We start from the raw sequence: 10,946 nt of genomic DNA, 5'->3' as shown, positions 1-10,946 counted from the left end.
ACTGCGTCGAGCGTCACCCTAATCTGTCGAGATTGAAGGACCCAGGCATAAGGGATCGGTCCACCTTCCTTAGCTACGCGTCGGAGAATTACAAACCGCTTGTTAGCCTCAGGGGCCGGGGCGGGGCCGGGGGGAGCGAAGTGGGCGCGTTCTAGTGCACGCGCGTCTACACAAAATGCATGAGAAGTAAGTTCCTCTGTTTGAGCTGGGGGACCTGAAGAAAGTGTGTATGGGGCAGTTGGAAATGGAATGCGCAGGTACGTTGTGCTGCATCCAGTCCCTCCTTCCCCAGGGCGTTCTTTCCCAGGGAATGGTTTGCCCTGAAGACAGGAGGGGAGAGGTCAGGATAGAGAGTGTCATCTTTTGCATATGATTCCTGAGTTTGTGATTTAGTGATAGTGGATGTGAATGTGTCCCCTCTTCCTAAAACGGCTCCTCTGTCGGGTATCTTCAAAGTTTGTTTACCCCCTACATTCAGATACAAATGTTCTCTCAAGAGGACTTAGCTGATTACACTTCTCCCCCGGACACTTCACGGCTCCTTTGTTGTTGTTGTTTAGTCGCTCAGTCGTGTCCCATTCTTTGAGACCAAATGGACTGTAGCCTGCCAAGTTCTTCTGTCCATGGAATTCTCGAGGCAAGAATACTGAAGTGGGTTGCCATTCCCTTTTCCAGGGGATCTTCCCAACCCAGGGATTGAACCTAGGTCTCCTGCATTGCAGGCGGATTCGTTACAGAATTGCAGTCAGAGCCACCAGAGCTCCTTAACCTGACTCTATACCTGCTTAAAACAACAGTGTTTGTATTTTAAGGTTTTTACTTTTTTTTTGCCCTGCTAGGTCTTTGCTGCGGCAAGGGCTCAGCAGCTGCAGTGCAGGGGCCCCAGTGCCCCACGGATGTGGGATCCCAGTTCCCCTCAGTTCAGTTCAGTTCAGTTGCTCAGTTGTGTCCTACTCTTTTCGACTCCACGGACTGCAGCAAGGCAGGCCTCCCTGTCCATCACCAACTCCCTGAGCCTACTCAAACTCATGTCTATTGTGTTGGTGATGCCATCCAACTATCTCATCTTCTGTCGTCCCCTTCTCCTCCCACCTTCAATCTTTCCCAGCATCAGGGTCTTTACCAATGAGTCAGTTTTTCCCATCAGGTGGCCAAAGTATTGGAGTTTCACCTTCAGCATCAGTCCTTCCAGTGAATATTCAGGACTGATCTCCTTTAAGATGGACTGGTTGGATCTCCTTGCAATCCAAGGGACTCCCAAGAGTCTTCTCCAGCACCACAGTTCAAAAGCATCAATTCTTTGGCGCTCAGCTTTCTTTATAGTCCAACTCTCACATCCATACATGACTACTGGAAAAACCATAGCTTTGACTAGACGGACCTTTGTTGGTAAAGTAATGTCTCTGCTTTTTAATGTGGTGTCTAGGTTGGTCAAAGAGTTTCTTCCAAGGAGCAAGCGTCTTTTAATTTCATGGCTACAGTCACCATCTGCAGTGATTTTGGAGCCCCCCAAAATAAAGTCTGTCGTTGTTTCCATTGTTTCCCCATCTAATTGCCATGACGTGATGGAACTGGATGCCATGATCTTAGTTTTCTGAATGTTGAGTTTTAAGCCAACTTTTTCACTCTCCTCTTTCATCAAGAGGCCCTTTAGTTTTTCGCTTTCTGCCATAAGGGTCGTGTCATCTGCATATCTGAGGTTATTGATATTTCTCCTGGCAATCTTGATTTCAGCTTGCGCTTCATCCAGCCTGGCATTTTACATGATGTACTCTGCATATAAATTAAATAAGCAGGGTGACAGTATACAGCCTTGATGTACTCCTTTCCTGATTTGGAACCAGTCTGTTGTTCCATATCCAGTTCTAACTGTTGACCTTAATACAGATTTCTTAGGAGGTAGGTCAGGTGGTCTGGTGCCGGGGTCCAGCCCCGGTGGATCCAGGGAATTCGAAGCGGGGACGGCGTTGGCGAGGATCAGGAAACAACTGCTTAATTAAACGTTTATTAAGGATATAAAGAGTGGTGAAATAAGGATAGCTCAGTGAAGAGATTCAGTGAAGAAAAGAGGCTGAATAAAATTCCAAAGCAGGAAATTTATGTCACCTACGAAGGCCGCAGGCGTCCTCCCATTCTCCCGAAGGAGAGGAGACACTAAGGCCTCCCTGGTCAGATCTTAGAAGCCCAGGCAAAATTAGTAGGCTTGACGAGCTTCCCTGCCTCAGAGGAAAAGTTCAGCTAGAAGGTGAAATAAAGAACGACATGGGGAGACCAAATTTCAGGACATACTTTATTTTCCAAAGTAGTCTTATACCATAAGTTGTGCATAGAGGATAATGGGGGAAGGGGTAGAGTCATGCAAGGACAGCAGTTACTGATCCTTATCGAAGCCAGGCTTTCAATTTATCATATGCAAAAGTTTAGGTGATTTACATCATCTTCTGGCCAGGAGGCCTGTTAACATTTTAAAAACTTATTTTTCTCTAAAGGTGATTATTCTAAAGTCAGGCGCCAGCCCCCAAAAAGCATTGGATAAAGTTGCATTCCTATAGGGCAAAGGTGAGGTGGGCTCAATCAAGAAAAGAATTAACTCAAGGGTCCAAGGTTACAAACATTGAGGCTACTACTTACATTTCTATACACCCATTATATCAAGCAATACACTGCCAAGGACACAGTAGGTAAGGGATATGGAGACTTAGCAGCAAACATTGGCCCAACAAGTGAAAAACCCTTCACCAATACAATTTCTAATCAATCTTTTAACTACTCTAAGGAATCTGTGTTTAGACAGTTTAGAACATCTCATGCCTCTCACAGTTGGGAGGCTCTGAACAATCATATGTGGCCGGAAAAACCTATTCAGGCAGGCTAGAGGATTTTCAAAGGAGTTTGTAGGTTGAAACACTGTCACACCCAGGAATTATTAACTGGAGCTGTAAGCTAACTCTTGTTTCAGAGAGAGGTAGTGGGGGACAGCCCCCCGTAAAGTCTGAGGTGTAGGTGAAAGCACAAAGCAGAAAGTAGGCAGACTCTGGTTTTGGGGGTAGATGCTCGAGAATTTCCAGGGAGACTCCTGAGGCTTGATCCCGCCTTTGCGTATGCCAAGCCTCCTTCCTCATGACCTTTGCCACGGGCAGAGCTCGCTCCCCGAAGTCTGGTATTCCCATCTCTTTAAGAATTTTCCACATTTTTTTGTGATCCACAAAGTCAAAGGCTTTGGCGTAGTTAATAAAGCAAAAGTAGATATTATTCTGGAACTCTCTTGCTTTTTCGATGACCCAACCTGCAGCTCCTTCATTGGAAGGTGGATTCTTTACCACTGGCCCACCAGGGAAGTCCCTATATTTTAAGTTTTTGTTTAAGTTCCTGTCAACTGACTGTGACTTTGTGGGTGCACTACCCTTTGGTTCTGCCACCGTGTGTTTCATAGTGAGAGTCAGTCAGTTCAGTCAGTTCAGTCGCTCAGTCGTGTCCAGCTCTTTGCGACCCCATGAACCACAGCACGCCAGGCCTCCCAGTTCATCACCAACTGCTGAAGTCTACCCAAACCCAGGTCCACTGAGTCAGTGATGCCATCCAACCATATTATACTCTGTCGTCCCCTTCTCCTCCTGCCCTCAATCTTTCCCAGCATCAGGGTCTTTTCAAATGAGTCAGCTCTTTGCATCAGGTGGCCAAAGTATTGGAGTTTCAGCTTCAACATCAGTCCTTCCAATGAACACTCAGGACTGATCTCCTTTAGGATGGACTGGTTGGATCTCCTTGCAGTCCAAGGGACTCTCAAGAGCCTTCTCCAACACCACAGTTCAAAAGTATCAATTCTTCAGCGCTCAGCTTTCTTTATAGTCCAGCTCTCACATCCATACATGACTACTGGAAAAACCATAGCCTTGACTAGACGGACCTTTGTTGACAAAGATGCAAAACTGTGTGTGTGGGGGGTGAACATGGTGCATTTCTGTGACCATGTGTGTGATTGTGTTATTGTGTGTGACATTTGTGATGCTGTGCAAATGTGCTATAATAGAAAGTGACTGATGGAGAGTGGAGGAAGGGTGTGGTATGATAGTGCATGAGAAATGGTGAGGACTAGGCTAATGGATGTAGGTTTGTGCAAGGAATTCTGCTCAGTGGTATATGATTAGAAAGCACCTACTGTGTGCCAGATGCTGTTGCTGTATGTTGTACTGGGATAGACCTAGAAGAAAAATTAACTTTAAAAATGGAAAATAAAAAATCAGAGTAGAAGGGCAAATTCAAGAGGCCTATTATATGTGTATTTAGATAACAAACAGATATCTGGATCAACACAAAACAGTGAAGAGCACCAAAGATGGGAACTACAGGGTTAACACACAACACTATTTCCTTTTTTAGTATTTATTTATTTATTTAGGCTGCCCCATGTTTTTGTTATGGCATGTGGGATCTAGTTCCCTGACCTGGAATTGAACCCTCACCCCTGCATTGGGATCTCAGAGTCTTAGCCACTGGACTACCAGAGAAGTCCCAGTATTTTATTATTTAATTCTTGCCAAAATACAAATTACTATTTAAGCAAAAATAAAAACAGTGTAGTCACGGTTTTATATATTCTTAATACATAAATTAACAGATATAGAAGCAAATTGTATGACAACAATAGCACAAAGGCCAGAAGAGAAGTAAATAGAAATAAACTATTGTAAAGGTTCCAGTATTCTATGGGGAGTAATGTAATATCCCCCATGCAATTTCCATTTTGTGTCAATCAAAACGTACCATTGGCCCTGATTTAGTTTTTTAAAAAGTGATATATTCATGCATACACCAGTTACTGTAAATATAATAAAGGAATGGGGAAGAGGAAAATGAAAGACTAGAGAAAACTGTACTGCAGTAGTCAGGATATAGTAGAACCAAATTGCATTTTTCTAATTGAGAATGTCCTCTTGGTAGGTAGGAACAGAATTTTGGAGTAAAGTAGCAGGATTCTGTTTTAGTAGACACCTCTCTGTTGCTGGAACATACCAATTATATCTTCATCCTTCATTTCCAACTGTGTAGGTGAGTATGTCTCATTGATTGGCTGCCCATCAAATCGTATTCTGATCTGCCTTATTGACAAACTCAGTCATTCACTATAGACTTTCATTAGTTCACTAAGTGGTTGTATGCCTCTTAATCCTTTTAAAAAATACTTATCTGTTTATTTGGCTGCATCAGTATTTAGTTGTGGGCAAATGAACTTTTTAGTTGTGGCTGGCGGGCTTAGTTGCTCCACAGCATATGGGATCTTAGTTCCCTAACCAGGGATCAAACCTTCATCCTTTCCATTGCAAGGCAGATTCTTAACCACTGGACCACCAGGGAAGTCCCTATGCTTCTTAAAGTGCACCACCTGCCACCTTCAAATTAATATGATCATTGTTCTCAGCCTTGACTCCCCACTTGGCCTTTTTGTCAGCCATGCCAAGAACTAATCTCCTCAGCTGCTGCTTCACTGGATCCACACCAAACACACACACAAGCGGCAACAGGAGCAGCAGCAGAAGCTGCTTGTAGCTTTGAGCTTCACTCCTTCTTATTTTTCTTATATCCCCAAGCTAGGCAAACTCAGGTGCTCTCTCCTTTGACACTAGCAGGTGATTTAAACTACACAAGCCTCTGCCATAAACACTCCAAGCCAGTTTCCTTTCCTTGCTTTCACAAACCATTTGCGGACTTTCTTGGGATGCCTGCTTTGCTTTTCCTAGAAAGCTTCATTGTGTGAGTGAGAAAATGTTCATTTCTTCTTGGTGTTTGTGTGCGGCCTCATCTGTCTCAATATCCTAACCAAATTTGGGGTTGGGATCCATTCTGTATTTGCCAATTTTAATAGGAATAGACACCAATGTCTTTTTTCATAGGTGACATAATCATCTCCGTAGAAAATGCAATGAAACCTCTAAATACTCTAGTAGAAATACTAAGTGAGTTTAGCAAAGTATCAAGCTACAAGTTACAAAAATCAATTTTATTTCTTATATACAGTTGGAAATTGAAATTTGAAAAAATACCAATTAAAATGCATCAAAACCTCTGAAATACTTAGGGGTAGACCTGACAAAAGATTTTGTTACCTGTACATTAAAAATACAAAACATTACTGAGAGGAATTTAAGAAGAGATATATTATGTTCATATTGTGTTGCATAGTTATGAGATTCACCATTATAAAGATGTCAGTTCTCCCCAAATTATCTATATACTGAATATAATCTCAGTGAAAATGCCAGATAGATTTTTTAGCGAATGAACAAATTCCTTCTAAAACTCTTCTTGGTGTTTGAAATTTAAAAAAAAATTGTATATGAATGTATATAGCAGCTTTAGTTGTAACAGACAAAAGTTGGAAAAGCCCATATGTCCTTCCATGAGTGAATGGCTAAACAAACTGTAGTATGTTCACATGGAATTCTACTCAGCAATAAAAAGGAATGAATTACACATATAACAACATGTATGAATCTCCAGGGAATCAAGCTGAGTGAAAAAGTCAGTACTCCAATTACATACTTTATAATGTATATACAATATATAATGTATATATACATTATATCAGGCTTCCCTGGTGGCTCAGAGGTTAAAGCGTCTGCCTGCAATGTGGGCGACCCGGGTTCGATCCCTGGGTCGGGAAGATCCCCTGGAGAAGGAAATGGCAACCCACTCCAGTACTCTTGCCTGGAGAATCCCATGGAGGGAGGAGCCTGGTAGACTACAGTCCATGGGGTCGCAAAGAGTCGGACACGACTGAGCGACTCAACTCACTCACTCATACATTATATAATATATAATGTATAATGTCACTTATGTAACATTCTTGAAAGGTAAAATTACAGAAAGGGAGAACAGATTAGGGTTGCCAGGTCTTACGGAGAGGGTTTCGGGAAAGAGAGAAGTGGGTGTGGCTATAGAAGGACAACATGAAAGATTCTTGTTGTTGAGAGTATCAATGTCAACGTTCTGATTCTGTGTATAGTATTGCAAGATGTTACCACTGGGGGAAATTGGATAAAAGGTATCTGGGATCTCCCTGAATTATTTCTTAAAACTACATGAGAATCCAGAATACTGGAGTGCGTTGCCATTTCCTCCTCCAGGGGATCTTCCTGACCCAGGGATCTAACTCTAACAATCTCTTGCATTGGCAGGTGGATTCTTTACCACTGCGCCACCTGGGAAATATTCTTGCCTGAAGAATCCTATGGAGAGAGGAGCCTGGCGGGCTATAGTCCATGGGGTCACAAAAGAACTGGACACAACTGAGAGTGTGCGGCGCGCGCGCACACACACACACACACACACACACACACACACGAGAATCCAGAATTACTTCCAAACAAAAAGTTAAAATTTAAGAAAGTTAGGCCAAAAGGAAACAAATTCTAAGGTGGTAGAACAAAACCCAACTGCTTTATAAATGTAAATTTACTAAATATGTCAAAGAGTAAGACTGCCATTTATTTTAAAAATAAATATTTAATGAGACATACTTCAAAAATAAAAGTTAAAAGAAAAAGTATAGAAAAAGATAATGCACTAGCCAAAAGAAGCATGGTGAAGCTATAGTAATATCAAAACAGACTAAGACAAAAACCAATATTATAAATAAAGGGTAAATTGCATAATTTCTTTTTTTTTTTCATAATTTCTTTTAAAAAAGTATTTATATTTGGCTATGCTGGATCTTTGTTGAGGCATGTAGGAGCTAGTTCTCTGACCAGGGATCGAACCCAGGTGCCCTGCATTGGGAGCACAATATCCTACCCACTGGACCACCAGGGAAGTCACAAATTACATAATTTCTTATTGGATCAATTTAACAGGAAGCTAGTACAACTCTAAATATGTATCATCAACAAGAGAGCTTTAAAATATATAAAGCAAAGCTTTACAGAAATAAAAGGAGAAATGGACAAATCTACAAGTATAAAAAATGAAATCAGGAAGCTGGATGGACATAGCACCAGCTCTGTTCTCTCCTCATCTTTTAACAAAATAATTAGCAAAAAACAACTCATACAGGTGACAGAAGAAATGTACTGCTGGTAAACACACTTGAGACAAATAATTAAGACTTATTTAGAGGACATGTTCTCTCTATGCAGTGTTTAGGAGTCTCTTTACCCTACCTGGGGCTTCCCTGGTGGCTCAGAGGTTAAAGTGTCTGCCTGCAATGTGGGAGACCTGGGTTCAATCCCAGGGTTGGGAAGATCCCCTGGAGAAGGAAATGGCAACCCACTCCCGTATTCTTGCCTGGAGAATCCCATGGACGGAGGAGCCTGGTAGGTTGCAGTCCATGGGGTCGCAAAGAGTCGAACACGACTGAGCGACTTCACTTTTCTTTCACTTTACCCTATCCAGAAAGAGATTCACACTATTCTGAAACAGTGCTGGTTATCATCTAGTGAAATGAAGCCTGTGAAAGGAAGATTATTTTTTTGTGCTTCCTAGAGATAACATAGTTCTTTAGTTTTGTGGCTTTGTATAGCTTTACAGTAAGCTTATGAGCTAGAAGCCTCTCTGATACCTTCAACAACTTCAAGTTCCTGATATTTAGCATGCTGTAGTCCGCAGTATTCTGTTCTCTTTGCCAACATACTATTGCATAAAAGCGTCGTGTTTTCATAGAGATTTTCTCCATTTTAGTCTCTACTGCAAAATTATTGTAGTGAGTCTTCAACTTTCATTGAAAACTTTTAAAATTCTTAAATCAGAGTGGAACTCAAATGAAATGTTGAAAAAAATCAGGTCTTTATGACAGGAGTGACATTAGAGTCTGGTTTGCTAGATTCTTAGGTTTTTGCACCTGGTTACTTCTCTGCTTTTCCACCTACACTTTTCACTCCTGATGTCGAGGCTACTTTGAATTATTGACATGTCCTTTCATCTGATGACTCAATGTCTTTGCCTTCTTCAACAATATCTTTCTAAATTACCTGTATCACCTTTGTCCATAAAACACACATAGACGTGGAATAACACAGTGTAAAAAAAAGTAAGGGTGTTTCCAGCAATACACATTCACAAAACTACGATATTTTTCCATTTAATATTTTGGTGACTGTGGGGTGTTGATATTTTACTAGGTGCCCGTCAGAAAAACAGAAACACAATGAACACAAGCACACTGTCTCTCAAAAACTGCAGGGTCAGAATCAAGAGGTCCCTAGAACAGACGACGCGACCATGGTCACACCAATCAAATTCGCACAACTCCAAAATCACTGGACCTCAGAGTCTCTCGACCCGCTAGGCACCCTACCACAAATCCCACCGCAGAAATCTTTCACACTCGATCACCCAAGGGCACTCCTCCTTCTCTGACTGCTTGACAGCTTGAGGCTCAAGCTGGCCCATCTCCTCGTCACGGTGCCCAGATCTTTTCCCACCTTGACCCCACTGAAGTCCAGTCCCAGGTGGGGCCGGGATCAAACGGAACTAAACCGACTCAGCGGTGCTTCCTTCACGGACCAGATACCATAACGCCGAGAACCCGAAGATACACCAACTGCACGGAGCAAGAGACTTTTTGCGGAAAATAGATTTGGACCGAGGAGGCCTCTGGGAAATGTAGTTCTGGGCAGCAAAACCGCGGACCTTTTCAGATTCTCCTTAGCACCAAGTAGCACTCCCAGGCTCCGAGTGCCAGACTCATGGGAGGCAGCTTCTGCAAAACTCAGCTGAGGTCCCTCGGCCGATCTGAGAGCCCCTCCACGGTGCGGTGGGTCATTCCGGTTACCCCGACAGCGGGAGGGCCAGTCCCTCCTCCGCGAGCCGCGGGGGCCTCTGGGAAGAGTTAGCTGCATCTAACGGACCTGGGCTGGTGCTGCCTACCGCCACAGTCGGCGCTGACCTGAGTGGCACCCCTCCCTGGGGCCGCACCGGCTGTGCCACTCGGGCGGTGTTGAGGTGTGGAACTGTGGCCCGTGTCTGCGGGCTTGCCGGTGAGTCTTCGGGAAGCCGCGAGCTCAGAATTCGGGACTCTTTGTGCTGGATGGTTCAGGGGCCTGCGGCCCACTGGGTGCCTGTGTTGTTGGAGGAGGACGCCGGGCAGGGGCGGCGGGTTCCCTGAGGCCGTGGGAGTGGAGGGTGAAAAACTGAGCGTGTGACTCGATAGGACTTTATTTTCCAGACATTTGTCCGTGACTCATATGGCCCTGGAGTCGTGTGTGTAGGCAGATTTTGTGGATGTGTTTTTTCCTTTTCTATTTCCATATGAATGTGGCTTCAAACTACGAAGCCTGTGTGTGATTTGTGAGACTGTACCAGTGCTTCGTTTCTTTGGTTCTGGTCATCGTAAATATGTTTTTCTATTAGATATCAGTAGCCCCAACACGTTGTTTTAGTATTTGTTTCAAATTGTATTTTCGTGTATTTGCCATATTTTGTGTGCTTAGTAATTTCATGCTCCTTGCCCCCCACTCCCAGCCCCAATTCACAAAGAAAAGCTCCAAGAAAACAAGAATCATTCATACTTCTGCCAGCCACTATCAAATTTTATTTCCCATCTTTTCATTCCCCGTGAATATATTATATATATATGATCAGTAGCTTGAAAGTTGGAATCACACTGTACATACAATTGTGTAGTCTACGTATGGCATTTAACAATGTGCAATTAATATTTTTTCATTTAAACAATTACACATCTATGTGATCATTTAACAGGTTTTTTAAGGTATACATGTTAATGCATTTACTCTTGTTGATGGCTAATTTGGTTCTTTTCAACTTCTTGCCATTGTAAAGAACGTGTTTATTAGCAACTGTTTGGCACATGTTATGATGCACTTTATTAATTTTCGGGGGACAGGGGGCAGGCTCTTAGAAGTGGAACTGATCAGTTGAAGTGTATGTGCTTATTAAAGACTACCTGCGTTTGTGCTAAGTCGCTTCAGTCATTTCCTGACTCTGTGCAA

General features: G+C 42.9%; 1 protein-coding gene across 3 annotated transcripts in view; it reads left to right on the top strand.

The window, feature by feature from the left end:
- Nucleotides 1-170: 170 nt before the first annotated feature.
- ZNF569 (zinc finger protein 569) overlaps nt 171-10,946 on the top strand; it is a 34,323-nt gene continuing 23,547 nt past the window's right edge. For 2 of the 3 annotated variants that reach the window (XM_061385945.1, XM_061385941.1), the window contains exon 1: nt 7,497-9,971. The gene's annotated coding sequence lies outside the window, so the exon portion shown is untranslated. Of the gene's footprint in view, nt 258-7,496; nt 9,972-10,946 lie in introns of those variants that run through there. The other variant, XM_061385942.1, reaches the window with a different exon arrangement.

This window comes from Bos javanicus, chromosome 18, assembly GCF_032452875.1.
Source record: "Bos javanicus breed banteng chromosome 18, ARS-OSU_banteng_1.0, whole genome shotgun sequence".
Lineage (NCBI taxonomy): Eukaryota > Metazoa > Chordata > Mammalia > Artiodactyla > Bovidae > Bos > Bos javanicus.
Note: the sequence above shows the minus strand (reverse complement) of the source record. Positions and strands in the feature narration are given on the sequence as shown.